This window comes from Bactrocera dorsalis, chromosome 6, assembly GCF_023373825.1.
Source record: "Bactrocera dorsalis isolate Fly_Bdor chromosome 6, ASM2337382v1, whole genome shotgun sequence".
In the NCBI taxonomy this organism is placed as follows: domain Eukaryota; kingdom Metazoa; phylum Arthropoda; class Insecta; order Diptera; family Tephritidae; genus Bactrocera; species Bactrocera dorsalis.
In genome coordinates, this window is record NC_064308.1 from 37,528,998 (window position 1) to 37,546,802 (window position 17,805).

Here is a 17,805-nt window from a genome sequence, read left to right on the forward strand (position 1 = left end):
TCATTGAGCAACAATAATAGCTGAGGAATTTTGTATAATTTGTCATAGTTATCAGCGCTTTTATATGGTTGCTTCGACTTATCAGAAAAATGGACAAATTTCTTTATTTTCTCAAATTTATTTTTCGGCTTTGGTAATTTGAATTCTTGGGACCATGCCATTCTAAAAGCCGTGAACAAAACTACGCGCAAGTACTACAAAACTCCAAGAACCAATACCATAGAAAAATATTTTCTAATTTTTTCACTTGTATTTTTTTCTTTCACTACTTTTTCGTAAAATTGTGCAATAAGATTTTTTTTCAAATTTACCTTTTAAGTATTTTAATTATTATTTTATAATCTGCTTCAAAAGTTATTGTTATTCCTCCAATTCAAATTGATCAATAAGATGTGATGGAGTCATATGTAGAAGTTCACGCAAGTGAGGAAAGTTCTCTGATCGCCATTCACTTGGGAGTGGCCAGAAACGATTCTTTTACATATGACTCAAGCAGCTCACGACTTCCGGTCTTTGACCAAGTATCCTCTGGGTAGCCTAAGAACATCCGTTTGAAGGCGAGCTAACGTGAGAAGGCGAAATATCCCCTACATAGGGTTGTGCGCTGGGTTTGGGACCCGCCACGTAAAAAAACAACCCCAGCGAATAGCAACAACCAGCCTCGGATGAGAGACCCCCCTTTTGATGACGACCATGGAAAACGAAATAAGGACTACGAATTGAGGGCATGCACCTGGAATGTCCGGTCCCTTAATTGGGAAGGTGCCGCTGCCCAGCTGGTTGATGTCCTCGTGAAAATAAAGGCTGACATCACCGCCGTCCAAGAAATGCGATGGACGGGACAAGGACAAAGACGAGTAGGTCCTTGTGGCATTTACTACAGTGGCCATATAAAGGAGCGCAAGTTTGGTGTTGGATTCGTGGTGGGAGAGAGACTCCGTCGCCGAGTACTATCATTCACTCCGGTGAATGAACGTCTAGCCACAATCCGCATCAAAGCGAGGTTCTTCAACATATCGCTGATTTGCGCCCACGCCCCGACGGAAGAGAAGGACGATGTGACCAAAGATGACTTTTATGAGCGCTTGGAGCTCGCTTATGAGAGCTGCCCCCGCCACGATGTCAAAATCGTGCTTGGCGACTTCAACGCCAGGGTGGGCAAAGAAGGTATCTTTGGCACTACGGTCGGTAAATTCAGCCTCCACGAGGAAACATCTCCAAATGGGTTGAGGCTGATCGACTTCGCCGGGGCCCGAAATATGGTTATCTGTAGTACTAGATTCCAGCATAAGAAGATTCATCAAGCTACCTGGCTGTCTCCGGATCGAAAAACCACCAACCAGATCGATCATGTTGCGATAGACGGAAGACACGTCTCCAGTGTTTTAGATGTGCGTGCGCTCCGAGGTCCTAACATCGACTCGGACCACTATCTTGTTGCAGCTAAGATTCGCACCCGCCTCTGTGCAGCAAAAAACGCACGCCAACAAACACAAGGAAGGTTCGACGTCGAGAAGCTGCAATCACAACAGACAGCCAAGCGATTTTCTACTCGGCTTGCACTCCTGCTCTCTGAGAGCACTCGTCAACAACTCGGTATAAGGGAACTGTGGGACGGCATTTCAAACTCCTTACGTACAGCTGCAACCGAAACCATTGGTTTTCGGAAGGTGCAAAAGAACAGCTGGTACGACGAGGAGTGTCGTGTCGCAGCGGAGAGAAAACAGGCTGCCTACCTCGCAACGTTACGATCGACCACAACACGTGCGGGATGGGATAGATACCGAGAGTTGAAGAGGGAAGCGAGACGCATTTATAGACAGAAAAAGAAAGAGGCCGAAATGCGTGAGTACGAAGAGCTTGATAAGCTGGCCGACAGGGGTAATGCTCGAAAATTCTACCAAAAGATGCGGCGGCTTACAGAAGGTTTCAAGACCGGAGCATACTCATGTAGAACCCCCCAAGGTGATCTAGTCACCGATGCCCAGAGCATACTTAAATTATGGAGGGAACACTTCTCCAGCCTGCTGAATGGCAGTGAACACACAACGCCAGGAGAAGACGAACCCGATTCCCCAATCGATGACGATCGAAAAGACGTTCCATTGCCCGACCAAGAAGAAACTCGAATAGCAATTACCCGCCTGAAGAACAACAAAGCGGCGGGGGCCGACGGATTGCCAGCCGAGCTATTCAAACACGGCGGCGAAGAACTGATAAGGAGCATGCATCAGCTTCTTTGTAAAATATGGTCGGACGAAAGCATGCCCAACGATTGGAATTTAAGTGTGCTATGCCCAATCCATAAAAAAGGAGACCCCACAATCTGCGCCAACTACCGTGGGATTAGCCTCCTTAATATCGCGTATAAGGTTCTATCGAGCGTATTGTGTGAAAGATTAAAGCCCACCGTCAACAAACTGATTGGACCTTATCAGTGTGGCTTCAGACCTGGTAAATCAACAACCGACCAGATATTCACCATGCGCCAAATCTTGGAAAAGACCCGTGAAAGGAGAATCGACACACATCACCTCTTCGTCGATTTTAAAGCTGCTTTCGACAGTACGAAAAGGAGCTGCCTTTATGCCGCAATGTCTGAATTTGGTATCCCCGCAAAACTAATACGGCTGTGTAAACTGACATTGAGCGGGACCAAAAGCTCCGTCAGGATCGGGAAGGACCTCTCCGAGCCGTTCGACACCAAACGAGGTTTCAGACAAGGCGACTCCCTATCGTGCGATTTCTTCAATCTGCTGCTGGAGAAAATAGTTCGAGCTGCAGAACTTAATCGAGCAGGTACAATCTTTTATAAGAGTGTACAGCTGCTGGCGTATGCTGATGATATTGATATCATCGGTCTCAACACCCGCGCCGTTAGTTCTGCTTTCTCCAGACTGAACAAGGAAGCAACGCAAATGGGTCTGGCAGTGAACGAGGGCAAGACGAAATATCTCCTGTCATCAAACAAACAGTCGTCGCACTCGCGACTTGGCACTCACGTCACTGTTGACAGTCATAACTTTGAAGTTGTAGATAATTTCGTCTATCTTGGAACCAGCGTAAACACCACCAACAATGTCAGCTTTGAAATCCAACGCAGGATAACTCTTGCCAACAGGTGCTACTTCGGACTAAGTAGGCAATTGAGAAGCAAAGTCCTCTCTCGACGAACAAAAACCAAACTCTATAAGTCACTCATAATACCCGTCCTGTTATATGGTGCAGAGGCTTGGACGATGACAACATCTGATGAGTCGACGTTGCGAGTTTTCGAGAGAAAAGTTCTGCGAAAGATTTATGGTCCTTTGCGCGTTGGCCACGGCGAATATCGCATTCGATGGAACGATGAGCTGTACGAGATATACGGCGACATTGACATAGTTCAGCGAATTAAAAGACAGCGGCTACGCTGGCTAGGTCATGTTGTCCGAATGGACGAAAACACTCCAGCTCTGAAAGTATTCGACGCTGTACCCGCCGGGGGAAGCAGAGGAAGAGGAAGACCTCCACTCCGTTGGAAGGACCAAGTGGAGAAGGACCTGGCTTCGCTTGGAATATCCAATTGGCGCCACGTAGCGAAGAGAAGAAACGACTGGCGCGCTGTTGTTGACTCGGCTATAATCGCGTAAGCGGTGTCTACGCCAGTAAAGAAGAAGAAGAAGAAGATGTGTATTTTAAATAAGTTTTTGTGTATCTGACTTTTTAAACGATGTCCAACATAGAAGTTGCTTATAAGCACTTGACTTATTTTTATTTCTGAACTATTGTGTTACGATTCTTCTATTATTGTCAACCTAAGGTTTTGTCAGCAAATTTTAACATACATATGGTATATATATTACATATTTAGTACATATTTAATGAATGCATAACTTCTCATCCAGCTCACGATTTCCGGTCTTAGACCAAGTATCCTCTAGGTAGCCAAAAAAAATCCGTTCGAAGGCGAGCTAAAGTGAGAAGGCGAAACATCACATCAACAGGGTTGTGCACTGGGTTTGGGACCGGTCACGCAAAAAAACTTACCTGTGAAAATAGGAAACAACAGCCTCCGATAAGTGACCCCCTTTTGATGACGACCCCTGCTAACGTGTTAACGATTATGATTTAAGGGCATTCAACTGGAACGTCAGGTTCCTTAATTGGGAAGGTGCCACTAGCCAGCAGGTTGATGTTCTCTTTAGACTAAGGCCTGACATCACCGCCGTTCTATAAATGCGATGGATAGGACAAGAATTTAGGCAAGAAGGCCCTTGTGGCATTTACTACAGTGACAATATAAATGAGGGAAAATTCGGCGGGGGAATCATGATAGGTACAGGATTTCACCCTGGGGGATAAACGTCTAACCACAATCCGCCCACGCCCCGACGGAAGAGAAGGACGATGTGACCTTATAAGTGCTTGGAGCGCACCTGTGATAGCTGTCCCCGCCACGATGTCGAAATCGTGCTTGGCGACTTTAATGCAAGGGTGCATCAATCTACATAGTTGTCTTCGGTTCGTTAAGCCATCAGGTCGATCATGATTTGATAAAATCGACTCGGACCACTATCTTGTTGCAGCCAAGATACGCACCCGCCTCTATGCAGCAAAATACACACGCCAACAAACACAAGGAAAGTTCGACGTCTAGAAGCTGCAATCATAACAGACAGTCGAACGCTTTTCTACTTGATTAATACTCCTGCTGTCTGAGAGCACTCGGCATCAATTTGGTATAAGGGAATTGTGTAACGGCATTTCGACCTTCTTATGTACAGCTGTAAACGAGACCATTGGTTTTCAGAAAATGCAAACAGGCAGCTGGCACGATGAGGGGTGTTGCAGCGGAAAGAAAACAGACTGCCTACCTCGCAACGTTACAATCGGCCAACAGGCCGGCGGGATGGGATAGATACCGAGAGTTGAAGAGGAAAGCGAGACGCATTTGCAGAGGCCGAAATGCGTGAGCAACAAAGGCTTGGCAAGCTGGCCGACAGGGATAATTCTCGAAAATTCTACTAAAAAATACGGTGACTAACAGAAGGTTTCAAGACCGGAGCATATTCTTTTAGAACACCCAGATGTGAAATGGCAGTGAAAGCATAAGACCAGGATATGTCGAACCCGATTCCTCAATCGATGATGATGTAGCAGACGTGCCATTGGCCGACCATGAAAAAGTTTGAATAGCAATTACCCGTCTGAAGAACCACACAGCATCGGGGATCGATGGATTGCCGGCCGAGCTATTAAAATATGATGAAGAGGAACTGATAAGGAGCATGCATCAGCTTTTTTGTGTTATATGGTCAGGCGAAAGCATTCCCAACGATTAGAATTTAAGTGTGCTATGCCCAATCCATAAAAAAAGAGACCCCACAATCTGTTCTGTCGAGCGTATTGTACGAAAGATTACAGCCCATCGTGAACAAACTGATTGCACCTTATCAGTGTAGCTTTAAGCCTGGAAAATCAACAACTAACAAGACATTCATTATGCGCCAAATTTTGGAAAAGATTACCTCTTCGACGATTTTAAACCTTTTTTTCACAGTGACTTTCTGCTGAAGAAAATAATTCGAGCTGCAAAACTTAATCGAGCAGGTACAATCTTCTAAAACAGTGTACAGCTGATGGTGTATGTCGATGATATTGATATCATTGGCCTCAACACCCGCGTCGCTAGTTCTGTTTTCTCCAGACTGGTTAAGAAAAAAAACAAATTGGTTTGCTAGTGAACGAGGAAAATACGAAGTATCTCCTGTCATTAAACAAACAGTCGTCGCGTTCGCGTATTGGCTTTCACTTCACTATTGCCAGTCATAACTTCAAAGTCGTAGATAATTTCGTTTATCTTGTAACCAGTATTAACATCTACAAAAATGCCATTCTCGAAATCCAACGCAAAATAACTTTTGCCAACAGGTGCTGCTTCGGACTGAGTAGGAAATTAAAAAGTAAAACCTTCTCTCGATGAACAAAGTCCAAACTCTATAAGTTACTCATTATTCCCGTCCTGCTATATGGTGCAGAGGTAAATTTTTAAACATTAATTAAGAATTTTAATACGTCATCAAATTAGGAATGATGAAGTAATTTTTCAAAGCGTTGTACGGTAAGAATATCGTTTTAGTGTTTCTTGTAGAAATTTTCGAAGCTTAATGAGGAAAGGTGAAACGGTGATGGTCCCGAATTACAGGAATTAATGAAAGACAAAGATTCTACTAAGCTATTATTCCGGAGTTTGAGGCTTGGATATGTTTTGTGTTGATAGTCGAAATTTGCTTAGGTAACCATTAAGCACCAAATGAAGAAGAAAATGGACAAAATATGCTGACAATCTTTCAAACTCTAGGAATAAATATGGGGACCAAGTAGACTCTCTTCAAAATCATCTGGATAAATCTTAGGATAATCTACGAAGTTACATGAAGAACATAAAGTGCGGTTTTACTAGTATCTAAAAGAGATGGAAGAAAGGTAGCAAAGTTGATGCGATCGAAACATGATAGAAAATTACTGCGGATTATCAACTGGAAAGTTATAAACGAAATGTTCATAGATGAAGGTTTATTGAAATAAAGCATTTCTCTATTTGTTTATTTTTATATTTTCTTATTTTTTGAAAACAAAACTTGCATTATAAATATGTCTGTTATTTTGTTTCCTATTTTTACAATGATGAGGCTATACTATATTTGCCATGAAGTTTGAAACACCTAGAAGGAAGTGTCAGAGCCCCTATAAATTATATACTCAACATTTTCTTGTTTTACAGTGTTCAATGTGTACAGACGTGTTTTTAATTCGCTCCGTGAATTCTGTGATTAAAACGCAAGCCACCAAAAATTAAAAGAACAAAAAGTGATTAAATAGAAAATAACAAATAGCAAACAGTGCACACAAGTTGTTATAATTAAACATAAACAAATTGTGCACGAAACAAAAAGTAAAAACAAAAAAAGTGAAAATAATCACAAACAAAAGTGAGTGCTACTCAGCCTCAACAGCAAGGCCGTAGGCATTCTTTAAATGCCTACTTTAGCTTTGTCGAGCCAACAACAGTAACTCCTGACAAAAACAAAATTAACGGCGATGACTCATCATCGCAGCGATCAGCTGAAAGAGCAAGTAAGCAAGCGCAGCCAGCAGAAGCAACAGAGAACAGCAAAAGGGCAACAACAAATGCACAGGTAGCAAACCGTACGCAGGTACCAGCAAGCACCCGGACAGCAAAGGAAAACAAAAAGCAAGGTGAGAATGTACTAAGCAAAAAAGGGCCGTCTGTTCAGACTGGAATTGATGGCTATATTAACGCAAAAAGGAAACTAAGTCCAGTTAAATCAGCGGTCAATACCAAAAAATTTCAACCAGGCACGCCAAATGGTAAAAAGCCAGAAATCTACTAAGCAATGGTTCAGACGACGATGCGAAGGGTACCACCACAGTCGTTAATGCCAAACCACCTCCAATATATGTATTTGCGCGAGCGTGTATTACTGCTACGCTTGTTGCGAAATTAAATGAAATTGTAGGTACTAACAATTTCCATATAGTGCCTTTGAAAAAGGGCAATATAGATGAAACAAAAATTCAGTCCTACACTGAAAAAAGTTTACTCTTAAAAAAAGAGGATTTAAATAAAAAATGCAGCAATTGTGGGGGAAATCACACTGCTAACTACAGGGCTTGCCCTGTATATAAAGATTTGAAATCGAAGTTGTCACAGGGCATTCAAGCACGTCGTAACCAAATGTTGAATATTCCTCCTAATGAAAATATTGAAATCCCCGTCCATATTTCTATACCAGTTAATCCTAAAGACAATGCTACACAAGGGATCTATGCAAACGTTGTGAAAGCCAATATTGCACAAATGCAATTGCCCCAAAACCAACCAAATGGAAGCGTTGAAACAATGATTTTCAACCTTACCCAATGTATGACACAATTTATGGCTTCAATGCAAAATATGATTCAAGAGATAATCAAATCACAAAACCAAATGTTGCAAACTTTTTTAAGTAAAAAATGAGTGTATTGAACATTTGTTTATGGAATGCTAACGGTGTTAACCAACATAAACTGGAACATATTAAATTTTTGGATGAAAATAATATTGATGTAATGCTATTGTCAGAAACTCATCTTACGAACAAAAACAATTTCCTCATACCGGGATTTAGGCTCTATGTTACAAACCACCCAGATGGAAAGGCACGTGGAGGAACAGCAGTGTTGGTTAGAAAACGGTTAAATCACCACGCATTAGAATCTTATGCCACTGCGCAATTACAAGCTACAACAATTTCACTCAAAAATCGGGGTTGTGACGTAAACCTTGCTGCTATATACTGTCCACTTCGTTTTAAAATTACAGAAATCGAATTTAAAGACTTTTTTGGAACACTAGGTCAAAGATTTCTAGCAGCTGGAGATTACAACGCAATACACACGTATTGGGACTCACGTCTTATTAATCCGAAAGGACGACAGTTGTACTACACTATTATGAATAAGCATAATAAGCTGGATATAATATCTCCTGGTAAGCCGACATACGACATACCAGTGATAGAAGGAAAATACCAGACTTAATAGATTTTGCTGTAGTCAAAAATATAGATAGATCGCTTATGACAGCTGATACATGTACAGACTTATCATCTGATCATTCTCCTGTATTAATAAAGTTATACGAACAGCCCATGATATTTGGATCGAAAGTTTCTCTAACATCACATAAAACTAACTGGTTGAAATATAGAAAGTATATCAGCACCCACATCAATATTGATTGCAAAATAAATACAGGAAGTGACATTGATGAAAATATAAGAGAAATTAGTGACGTAATAACTAATGCAGCTGTATTGACAACACCAAAAAGAAACAACAAACCAGTTGGTTTTAAAAAGATTACCAATAATGAAATAGATAAACTTGTAAATGAGAAAAGGCGAGCTAGGCGGGAATGGCAGTTAAATCGATCCCCTTCAACTTTGCTCCGACTGAAATCTGCTGTACGAAAGTTAAAAAAGGCGCTTAAATGTGAAGAGGAACACAACACTGAAAATGAAAACGAGTCCCATGTGTCTATTAGAACTTCTACTTCTGAAGTTACTAGAATAATAAAAGAACTTAACCCCAAAAATCACCAGGACATGATAATATTACCCCAAAAATACTAATTGAGTTACCAAATATTGCCATAAGGGTGCTCTCTTTGCTCTTCAATGCAATTCTTAATCTCGGACACTATCCAAATTCATGGAAAAAGTCGCAGATCATCTTGATAGACAAAGCTGGGAAAGACTTAACACAGCCGTCTTCATACAGACCAATCAGTCTTCTACACTGTCTTTCTAAGATATTTGAAAAATTAAAAATTGTTACTATCAAAGATGACTCCTTTCCTCCACGAAAATAATATAATACCAACGCACCAATTTGGGTTTCGTGAAAAACATAGCACGTAAATTGAGCAAGTAAATAGAATTACTAACGAAATAAGAAAGGCATGTACAGTTCGGATATATTTCTAGACGTGGCTCAGGCGTTTGATAAGGTACTGTGAGCGTCAAAAATAAGTAAACAGCAGTTCTATCAATATTAAAGAGTTTATAACAACGCAGTCTTTAATGCAACAATAAAAAGTTGTATTACAGAATTCAAGGCTTATATTATAAGAACTTAACTTAGTATAAAAAATAAACAAAAATTAAACACTGCCAAAAATAATTCACATAAACTAAAAATACTCTCGTTTTTTCGCGTCAAAAAAAAGTAAACAGTAGCAACAACCGTTGTTTGTTTTTAATACTTATTTCGGCGAAGCGCCAAATATCCTTTGTAAAGGGTTATTATTCAAGAGATTAAGTGCAGTAAAATATATTTTTTATATCATTATGTTTTTTTTTTGAGGTTAAGTAGCTAAAATATCAATATTTGTAATGAGCAAGCGAACGACCACTGAAACGGTTAAAAACTTATATTAGATTTGCACAAAAAAGATAAATCTTTGCGCGAAATCGGATAAATAGTTGGAAAACATTATTGCACAATAAAGAAAATTATTGATAAACATGGTACACATCAGACTGTTGAAAATTTGTCACGGCCGAGCCGACCAAAGCGCCTTACTGACACTGAAGCGCGATAAATAGTACGGGAAGTAAAAACAAATCCAGCTTCAAACGCTGCTCAAATATCAAAAGATATAGCAGAGACATCGGGTAAACCAGTAAGTGCCAGTACAATCAGGAGAACTTTGCACAAAAGCGGTTTGCATGGACGAGTAGCACGCCAAATGGTCTATACATCAAAAGCGAATAACAGATGAACTTGAAATTTGCAAAAAAGTATACAAACCAGGCTGAAAATTTCTGGGAAAAATTTTTTATACAGACAAAAGCAAATTAGACAACAAAGTGCTTTTATATAATACGCTCATAAAGCCGATTTGGATGTATGGTATTCAACTGTGGGGTACGAGTACGACCTGTGCAACTAGTATAGACATAATACAAAGGTTCCAATCAAAAATGCTTAGATCAATCACGTGTTCACCATGGTACATGCGTAATGAAAATATCCATAAAGACGTTGGTATTTCTATGGTAAGGAAAGAAGTTGAATTAAATATATATCTAAACTCCGTGATCACCCAAACCCTTTGGCTAATGCTTTGATACATTCCTGTAATCAAACACGCCTTAAAAGAAGAGATATGCCCACGTACTGAGGAGCAATGTATCACCAAAACAGCTCAATCACTTGCTTGAACGTGTTTAGTTTTTAAATAGTTTTAAGATTTTATTACTTATTGTTACGCTTTCAAAACAAAAAGCAGCTTCAATAAATAAAAAAGATATTGAAAAAATAACATTTTCTTCTTCTTTACTAGCGTAGACAGCGCATACGCGGTATAGCCGAGTTAACAACAGCGAGCCAGTCGTTTCCAGTCTTTACAACGGAGTGGAGGTCCTCCTTTTCCTCTGCTTCCCCCCGGTGGATATTGCGTCGAATACTTTCAGAGCTGGAGTGTTTTCGTCCATACGTACGGCATGACCTAGCCAGCTCAGCCGTCGTCTTTTAATTCGCTGAACTACAAATGTATATGTTGTCGTATATCTCATACAACTCATCGTTCCATCGAATGCGATATTCGCCGTGGCCAACGCGCAAAGGGCTCAGACGCTGTCTCTTAATTCGATGAACTATGTCAATGCCGTCGTATATTTCATACAACTCATCGTTCCATCGAATGCGATATTCGCCGTGACCAACGCGCAAATGACCATAAATCTTTCGCAGAACCTTTCTCTCGAAAACTCGCAACCTCGACTTATCAGATGTTGTCATCGTCCATGCCTCTGCTCCATATAGCAGAGCGAGAGTAATGAGTGACTTATAGAGCTTGCTTTTTGTTCGTCGAGAGAGGACTTTACTTCTCAATTGCCTACTGAGTCCATAGTAGCACCTGCTGGCAAAAGTTATTCTGCGTTGGATTAAGAGGCTGACATTGTTGTTGCTGTTAATGTAACTTCCCAGATTGACGAAATTATGCACAACTTCGAAGTTATGACTGTCAACAGTGACGTGGGAGCCTAGTCGCGAGTACGACAACTGTTTGTTTGATGACAGGAGATATTTCGTCTTGCCCTCGTTCACTACCAGACCCATTTGCTTTGCGGCGCATGTGTTGAGGCCACTCTCTCAGGTCGTATCACTAAATCATATATTACAGCTGTCATACATGCTGGACGTTCTTGTAAGGAATCTTTTGTATTTATTTGTAATGGTTATTATAGCTTCTAAGCGGCCAAAGTTAACGTTTTTACTTATTTTACTAGATTTTTGTAATATTAAATGGAAATGAAAAGTTTGAAATATTGAAAATCATTGAAAGTTTCTTGAATTCTGAAAATAAAATATATCTAAAAAGTTCTTATATCTAGGGTAACAAAAAATATCTTTATCTTAAGACTTACGTTTTTTATTGGAATTTGTTGCAGTTAAGGGTAGCCCTCGAATAGCGTTGTGGTTTCATGCTTTCATTAAAATTTGTCACATAAGTGTTTGTTAATGTTACGTAACGTTTCGGAAGATTTCCGCAATTATTTTTTTTAAACAATGTTAGTGTGGTTTTGAATATATTTACTGCTGTTTTTAAATATATATATGCATTCAGTTCATTTATACAGACTGCTCCTTTGTCAATAGAATGCTGAAAAGTACGCGCTCTTTTGTTCTCTGCCTACTTTTCATAAGGTGCGCCGTGGCTTTGTGAAAATATTTCTGTTTTTTAGTGCGTTGTAGTCCAGAGGAATTATTTAGTAATTTCAATTAATTCTCATTTATATATATTAATGTCGCCCAATATGAATTTAAAAAACTTGATAACCGAAGTCACATTATTTGCAGCCACAATACGCTTAATCAGCAAAATTTTTTGGCGCCACTGTTCGCCGCTTTTGTTAATCGTCGAAATTCTTAAAATTTTACAAAAGTGTGTTTCACTTCTTTCAGTTAATTGTTTTCTCTTCCTTATACACATTTACCAAAATTGTATTTCTTAGAATTGCATGCGTTTTCTATATTTTTCCATCAATTGTGTGTGTTTATTGCGAAAAATTTCTTTTTTGTACTTTTCGTTACCAAAGTTTTTTAGTTGTTTATTTCGATTGCTTGTTTTTGTTCGTTTTTTTTCTTTTAAGTTCTTACGAATTTTATAATTTGAACTAACGTTGCCACGATTTTGTCGTTTTGTCTTTAAATTTAGAGCTTTTCGCGCGTAGTCTTCTTAAAATATGTTGTGTTTCGATATTTTGATTAATTTTTTTAATTTTTTCTACAGGCTAAGTTTTTCGTTTTTTTGTGTGTTTTTAATTTAAATATTTGTTTATTTCAGTTTCAATATGAAATTAGTTTCTTTAAGGCCAAATTTTGCACGGTTTCTTTTAACTTTTCACACTTTTGCTGTTTCGTCGCTTTACATCTTCCGCATTCGAAATGTGTTTTCGTAAATTCTTATATATTCTCACGATACTCCTTTGTTTCAAACTAAAAATGTTCGTTCATTCTATTGTGTTATAAAACTTAAGAGTGGTTGGAGTGTACTAGCATTCTATTGCCTGGTTATGCAAAATTTTGTTAAAACTTTTAGTGGTCTATTGCATTTTGTTTAAATTATGATTATCTGGAATAGAAGAAAAATTTTATTAGCTACGAAGTGAGTGTATGTTTATTTAGGCGTTTCATTTCAAGGAGTTACAGGGCCATGAAGCATTACTATTTTAGTGCCACCAATGAATAAATAAAAACCATGTGAGCTAGGAATTGAAATGGAATATGTAGACACAATATTAAAATGTTATATGGAGATGTTTGTATACATTTCTAGTCTGATTGTACAAAAAAGTATTCTAATCGAAAAATATTTACTCTGATTTCTTAAGGTAATTTTCTTTTTTCGAGGAAGAGCTTGGAAGAGATAACGACCGATTATGCTAATAGAAAATTAGGCCTCTCGGCTTGAAATCTTTCCAATCAGCCGCCGGAAACACTTACCCAAAATAATTTTTAAAGCATAAAGGCAAACCCTTACTTAACAATAAAGCTAAATTCTTGGCAATAACATTAAATTATATGCATAATTAATACTGTGACTTTTATTTTAATATTGATTAATATTTGTGGATTTAAAAATTATTTAAATTTATTAATTTATATAAAAATATCAAATTTCTTCTTATAAATATATTGGTGTGACCCTCGAAAGAAGAAAGGTCAGCACAACTGCCATTTTATGTTTTATGTTGTTACTCAGTATACAGTTAACTCGAAAAACTTGTACAAAATTAAGTTACTAAATTAATATTCGCATTTTTGTGTTTATTTATTTTTGATTTCTCTTCAGCATTAAATTCAACACTTTTCGCGACTGTGAACGCTGTGGTAAGATTTCTTTCTTTCAATAAATGCATTTATCGTCTTAAAGCAATATATATAGATATATGTAGATCATATATGCTTGCAATTACGTATTCAAAGCACTATTATCATATACCAAGGCACTATTATTTGTATTTTTTAGAATCTCTTCCGAATAAGCGACACGCCGACCCTAGCGTTGACAACTGGCTGAAGATGTACATTTTTCTAGCTTCAAATTTCGTGTATTAAGTTTTGGAGTAGTGAAGGTGGCGCAAATGGGCTAGGCACTTATCTTTCAGTATGAATACGAGACAGATTACATTCGACGTATACGTGTGTGTTCTATATGGGATTGAAAAGAATTGCAATTGTTGAAGGTGAAGGGTCTTATGATGCCGGTGTTCGACTGGAAAGAGTCGGCTAAATTTATTTCTTGTTTTGTTTTTGTAAAATTGCACATGTTGGCGTTGGTGTTTTGTTTTTACCACGTACATTTAGAAATGTTGTTTAAATTTAGTCGTCGGCTTTTGCTGTTATTACACGCTTTCTTTATTTTTGTTACGCAGTTTTATTATAACAGTTTTATTGACATTGTTGTACCCACTGGAATTGGTTTCGTTATATTTCTGTTGTATTTCTTGGAGTTTTCTATTGTTGTAAGGGTTTTCTTGTTGTTGGAAAAATTTGCATTATTTGTCAGATTTGGTATTTGGTTAGTATCAGTTTGCCTTTACTATTGTTGATTGCTGTAATATTTATCTCTTTTCTTTTTTGTATTACTTATTGTATTGTTGTATTGTTGCATTGGTGTATTAACCATTTTTCTGCAGATATTTATTTTATGTTATTATATTCAGTTATAATATGCATTTCTTTTTTTTAATAATTTTATTGTTGTTGTATGGTTGAAGTTAAATAATTAGGAAAAATCGGTTGCCGGAAAAAATGATGTTGTGTGTGTTGAAGAACCCAGCAATTGGCTTATTATGAGTTAAAAAATTCTTATGTGTTAAACAAAAAGGTTGCCAACGGTTCGAAACAGCCAACTTAGCTAGAGACGCCGTCAACGCATCAGCGTTAGCTGCGGCAGCGATGGAAGCAGCATCGGCTTGCGCTCACGCCGCAGCTACAGCGACTAAGTCAGTCATATCGGTGAGGAAGATGCAGCAGAAATGCAACGTACCAGTATCTCCAAACCAACAGTCGCCGTGTTATCGACGCCTCGTCGGCATCAGTATTGGAATTAACAATTGAACTTCCAGTCGTTTACGACTTTGAACCGTTTGTAGGTGTATGCAGAGCACTGTACCTTTTGTTCAGAATTGGACAAGGGAGCTATAGCAAAAGATACAGTGGCGCGTTCGTCCGAATTAAAGTTGCACTTAAATTTATTATTTGTAAGTGGAGTTCGGTAGGTACCAGTTTTTTCATTCGAACCCATGGCGACGTGGAGAGTCCTTGACTATGTAAACATTGTTAATGTATTGACGCGTGGAGGTAACACGATTCATTGAGCTCTTTGTGGGCCATAGTCCGCTGAACTTTTGAACTGTCTTTTGACATAAGCCCATGCAAATATGTTACATCGGATATATTTATATTTATCGAATAGAGAAAAATGTTTTTTAAGGGTTTTACAGAGAGATTATCCCTGGACATAGCCGATTCAAATACATCGGATATATATATTTTATACCATATAGAAGATTTATTTTTTAGGATAGACATAGCAAAATATAATCTGCTTTTGACTTGGTAATTTGTACGCTTCGTGTCGGACACGAATTTTTATCCGACCAAGTAATTGTCAACTCTTTAAAATCATGTCAATTCTTTTTAGTAGCTATGTGTTCCTCGCAACTGTGATATAATTTAAGTAACACTTTTTCACCAATTCTATCACATGCGTTAATTTTAGTAACAATTTTTATAGATTTGCCTCCCCATCTCAATCCTCAAAAATTGTTTAATTTAAATTTCCCTACAGTTTTTAGATAACCTCCGATTTTATGTTTTTTGACTTGAACATTCTATAGTCTTAATTTGTCGCTTATAGCCTTGACAGACGGCACCATTAATCCGGATTAACTGCGTACTTAATCACATCCAAATTTGTAGGTGACAGACGGTAGCTGATTGTCACTTTAATATTTTATTACAAAAATATGTCAACTCGTTATTTTTAAAACTGCATCATAACATAAAACTTCTTGTTTTATTATTGAAATTTTGAAAAACACCTGTCAGCTTGTTTTTCATTTACAATAGATTAAAATTGTGCATTTTTAACAATGTTTTCAACGAAATTGCAGCTAGCTTTCTAAATATTGAGGATTAAATGGGAGTTAGCAACGGAGTTTTCTTCACTAATGCAGTTAATCCGGATTAACCCTGTCGTCTGTCAGTGCTATTAGTCAGACCAAATCTAAATGATCACCGAATAAAATATCTAAGTATTGCTCTCCCAGTTACTTAATACTTATTGCAACGACCCACATTTATACACGTAGATATTTACATATATAGCGAGGGAATTTCAGTTCACCGTGGTGTTGTTATTGTCTTAAAAGTTAAGCTATCCTGTGCTCCATTTCTGCTATATCTACAGCGCAGGATAGAAATGCAACGAGTTGCATCGTTTTTCTGCATCGAAACCGAATGGCAAAACGAAGCACATCGTTTTTGAGTCAAAATTGTATACCTCACAGTCAGCCACTGCCGTTACGGTTGCAATTGCAGACGCGTTGCGTTGCAACTACTGCTTACCTTCGTCACAGCAATGCTTACATGCATTGCATTTATAGTGCAGGTAGGTAATCAGTTGGCTCACCAGTGAGTGGGCCTGATTCGTCTCAATAACTACCCTGCAAATTGGCAGCGGCTGCCGATGAATGAAAGTCGCCGCAGTTGGCAGCTAGATAGCAATTAAAAGTGCCGTTTACTGTTGGGCAGTACTTCAATTGCTACAAAGCTGCTTTGCGCCCCCGAAGTCGCTGCCGCAGTCGCAGTAAATGCTGCTTCGACGGCTGCAGTTGCTAGCAGCGCGGTTGTTTGCATTTTGCAGTCACGCAATTATATTTATATAGTACATAAATATATGTGTCTGAGAGAGTGTGGGTGCATACAATTGCAACGTATTCGAACACAACATATTACCCCTTGTCGTTGCATCACGCTGGAAAGGTTGCTCTCTGTACCTTGCTTTTTTCGTAGCCATCTACATAAGCTATTGATTGCATGTAAGCTAAGAAATACAGGGAAACGATGTCAGTTAAATCGGTAGTTACAAGGGTTAAACTTTTACCCTATTCTCAGTCGTCTGCACGTCCTGTTTGCATTCTCCGCCGACTTTGTCATTAACGATTTATTTGTCAAAGTTAGTAGTGGAACCAACAATTGTAGGACATTTCGTTGTTTCAGAAAATTCAAAGTTCGATTAATTTAGCTTCTGTGTTGAGAATTATATTTTACTTTTTGTATAAGTTTTCAATTTTTAATACTATTTTTAATGTATTTGTCACATGTTACGAAACTATTTTAATTTAATACTACAAAATCAGAGTCCTAAATTACTACGTTCGCCTGGTTGATGAATTTTAATCAGATTTTTTCAAGCCATAAGCGCGCATTGTTTACAGGTTTAATCTCGACTGAGATTTGAACCCAACAATGTATTGAACTTATTTAGTTTATGCTTAGTTTTAGCATAAATTGCCATATTCCAATTATATAAATGAAGGTAGATAAAAAGAGCGAGTTCTTCTTAGAAAGCTCCACGTGGACCATAGAAGACTCCAAATTGACCACATTTAACATAAAATACACACCTGAATTTTCAAACGTGTTTTTCTCGAAACTTCATTTTTTAAACTAATTTCT

At 38.3% G+C, this 17,805-nt stretch overlaps 1 protein-coding gene across 1 annotated transcript in view; it reads right to left on the reverse strand.

Annotated features, from left to right (window-relative positions):
- The window catches only part of LOC105227024 (uncharacterized), a 227,674-nt gene extending 212,770 nt beyond the window's left edge, over positions 1–14,904 (reverse strand). The window contains exons 1-2 of the mRNA XM_049460180.1: positions 14,419–14,904; positions 11,982–13,189 (exon numbers count right to left, since the gene is read on the reverse strand). The gene's annotated coding sequence lies outside the window, so the exon portion shown is untranslated. The remainder of the gene's footprint in view (positions 1–11,981; positions 13,190–14,418) is intronic.
- Positions 14,905–17,805: the final 2,901 nt, after the last annotated feature.